The following is a 3,882-nucleotide window of genomic DNA, read 5'->3' as shown; positions in this document are numbered from 1 at the left end:
ACCCCCGCCCCCCAACGGGGACCCGCCCCACCATTTGCGTACAAGTTAACCTAACAACAAGAGGCAGAAGATTCTACTTCTTTCGAGTCAAAATTCAATTCATCCTTCACTCAGCACGCACAGCCCCGAGTGGCTGACGTGCCTAGCCTGACAACAGCGGAGTGTTGCACTGAAACGGATGTGATTAAATGTTTAAAGGTTAAACTGCAATTGAATGTAATTTTTGACTATTTGTTAAATGTCAAACATTTCTTGAAGCGTGTTTTTGTATCCATCCTAGGACGTGTTGGAGAAAACCAAGTTGTTGAGATTTGAGGTTTATCAAACAGACTTGTTTGATCAATTATCGGGTTTAACGAGGCTAGCCTGGCTTGTCGCAACGTAACGTGCGTTCAAACAGAATGTCAGTGTCCTTCCTTCAGGATCTTTCGTTCTTAACAAACTTTTAAGTTGCCATTTGTCTGTCGGCGCCCCCTCTGTAACAGCACGTGTGTCAGGGTGTACAAACAGCAGATTATCTCAGCTCGTGATAAAACTTTAATCAGAAAATATCTCTTTTTATTTATTTTTTTTGTGCCCAGTGTCTGTTACGCCGGTGGCTTTTATTTAATAGGAATAAGATGAGAAACACATTTTTATGGATCTCAGAGCAGATCACAGCAGCCAACAGGCGAGGTTCTGCCGCGAGAAGAAGGAAAAAATTATCGGCCACAAAAAAAAAAAAAACTTGAATGACTCGGAGGCAGATAGGGAGATGATTGCAACCCTGCGCAGTTTTCGGAATTACATATATTTTATGAGACAAGGAAGTTACTGTTCATCTGTTTTTACTGCAAATAGTATGACACCCAGCAACTGAGCTGCCCGTTGTTTTCAGTGTCATTAAATATGAGTAGAGTTTGAATTCAATTTAAAAACTGCAGGCTGGAGAATAGCAGATACTCAAGTGTGCCTTAGATGGACAGCATGTCTGCAATCAACTAATATCAGCCTTCCATTTTTTTTTTTTTTTTTTTTTTTTGCCTTCTAATTTCAAATCACTTGCTTTTTGTAAACTCTGATGCAGCAATGTTTTAAATTTACAACCGAAGACGAAACATTTGACTTTGCGGCTGATGCGGCGAATCTCTCACACATTAACTGACTCCAGACAACAAGCAGACATATCCAATAAAAGCCCTGATTGTCTTGTACTCACACAGTAAGACAGAAAGACTCTCACTCTGGTTAAACAACTGACGCAACGGCAGGAAACAGAGGCGAGCGTTTCCCCAGTTAGCGGCGCTCGTAGCCGAGCTCGTGGTTTAACTGTCTCGGGGAGGGATTGCGTTTGCTTGCAGTATGCTGATTAATGATGCATTGTGTCGTTTCACATCTCATAAGAGCAGCGCAGAGAAATTCTCATTATCTCATGACACATTGATCTATGGCTATAGGTACAGCGCTTTCTTGTACTCTTCATCTGAACGACAAAAACCCACGCGGCTCGAATGCAAACAAGTGCTCACCTCCTGCACTGACACGTACAGCGAGTGATGACTGCCGGTTCAAATGCCACATGTCCGTCCAACGCTCTCTGGTGAAGTGACCTCGGTATCGATGGGACCCTTATTTTTTTAATTTCTGAAAAATGTCCTTTATGCTTTTTTTTCCAGTGTAATAATCTGAACTGTAACAATCCTATAGCAAAGGTTCGCTATACCTAGCGAACCGTTGCTATACAATATTAGTTAGCTAGCATTTTACTTTGACCTACCTGATGTTTAGAATGCTAATTGCTAGCATTGCCGCTGTTGCTATGCTAGGCCTCCTGACTCACGTTCACTGTGCATTATGTCATGTGATGTAAGATGGTGTTGTTATGTATATAAGTAGGTAGGAATATAAACATCTAATGACTAAAAACACATCTCGGTTAAGTCGATTTCCACATAAAAGGATGTTCTTTTTGATTAATTTTAATTTACAAGTGGCATCTGAAATTATGAAAATATTAAAAAAAATTAATTTAAAGTCAAATTTAAAATATTCTTGTCGGCTTTTGAATTGCATTAAAAAAAAATTCTAGAGAAATTTTAATTTAAAGTCAAATTTAAAAATATTCTTGTCGGCTTTTGAATTGCTTGAATCAGATGGTCTTAACACAATCTGACCAGTAGGTGGCGCATCATAATCTCACTGACGGCATCAAAGTGACGGAAGCCGACCCGTACCTTAATGTAACTCAATATTTAAATAATCAACATGCTGCAGTATCTCATGGTGTCCGCTCTTCGTGATTTATATCCAGATGGAGTCGAACAAAGCAAACCTTCAACAGCTACATGTAAAAAAGGCAAGAGCTTTTATTCTCCGTACATTTATCTTGGACGCACAATAATAATCAGCCGTGCTCTTTACCGTTGCAAAGCAGTGGATGTATCGTGTAATAAGTGTCCACTTCAGCTTTATTCATGGTCTATTAGTGTAATTATGTCTGGCATTACGGCAGGACGCCGAGGCTTTTCGTTGGTTAACGAGACTGTAAGGAGTTAGGACACACTCTCTGCTCTTATATGGACTTTACGGCACATTGATACGTATTTAAAGTCGCATTTATCATTTTGTGCCATTGTATTGCTACTAAATTGAACTAACGGCGGAAACTAAATGTTCGAGCTACAGTGTGGATTGGACAAGTCATTCCTGTTGTTCATGACTTTAAAAATTCTGCCAAAAAAAAAAAAAAAAATCTAATTCAACCATAATGGATTTGCGCAGCTGATAAAACAGAAACAGATAAAACAGAAAGGTTATTTGCAAAATATAATTTGCCCATGACTAGAAGGAAGTGAAATATCATCAGGTCGTGATCTGGCTGTGGGGTTTGGCGAACTGCGCCGAAAGGCTTTTAGAGGCCATTATAGGAACTGCGCTCCTCTTTCAGCTAATCAGCTATTCAGCTGCAAGAGCATGTAATTACCAATGCCGAACAGGATGTTTGCAAAAGGGCCCATGGCTTTATGGGTAAATTAAGGTAACTGTCATTCAATTGTAAGTTTATTTCTAATGAAATGTCAAATTTAAATACACTGATTCATCAAACAGCCACTGGGTCAACTTGCCTGAGTAAGGAGTTGCGTTCGTTGCTGTTGCTATGAAACAGCCTCAATCACAGTCTCAATCTGTTTCCCTCTCGTTCTGGACTCTTCGCTTCCACCGCGGCTCGCTGGATCACCAGCCCCCCTGTTTTCACAGGATCAATACTGTGTACCCTCTGTGCACCCTGTTCATAACGCACAACAACAACCAGTAGACACACACACTTTCTCTTACACACACTTGAATCTTCAGATGAAGAGCCGCCCTTTGGCCTCAAAAATGTGGATTTTATTCAACCTCATAAAGACAGTGTACAAACAGGATGTCAGCAACTGAACCTGGTTTTAAATGAAGACAAAGGACGCAGCAGATGTCCATTCAAAAACCACAAATGGATGGAATGTTCTGGTACTCAGCACCTTGTCTTCATTATGGTTCTCTGTTAGTGGTGGTCAATTGGACCTGTNNNCCCCCCCCCCCCCCCCCCCCCGGTCTGCTGTGGTGCTAAATAGACTTGTAGAGCCTGATTCATTGATGCAGGATTCACAATGATTAATATAAATCTAATCGTCTAATTGGTCAATTTTTCATTTTTTTGAAATGAAATCAATAATGAATGTACAGCGGCACAATACAAACAAAAAATGAACAAAAACAACTGCACGATTGAAAATCTGCATCAAAGAAAGTTAGACGATAATGTTCATAACAGCTAGCGCTAATTAGCTGGTTTAATAGTAGCAGGTTTGGATAGAAAGTTGAAGTGTAACTACTGTAGTAGGCGATTTAAGAAAAATAACA

At 40.1% G+C, this 3,882-nt stretch overlaps 1 protein-coding gene across 9 annotated transcripts in view; it reads left to right on the top strand.

Moving 5' to 3' along the window:
• Positions 1-3,882, top strand: part of grm8a (glutamate receptor, metabotropic 8a) — a 269,940-nt gene that overhangs the window by 166,762 nt on the left and 99,296 nt on the right. The window lies entirely within an intron of this gene.

The sequence above is a fragment of the Cynoglossus semilaevis genome, chromosome 8 (assembly GCF_000523025.1).
Source record: "Cynoglossus semilaevis isolate Cse_v1.0 chromosome 8, Cse_v1.0, whole genome shotgun sequence".
Taxonomy (NCBI): domain Eukaryota; kingdom Metazoa; phylum Chordata; class Actinopteri; order Pleuronectiformes; family Cynoglossidae; genus Cynoglossus; species Cynoglossus semilaevis.
The sequence above is the reverse complement of the archived record's forward strand: the minus strand, read 5'-3'. Positions and strand labels throughout refer to the sequence as shown.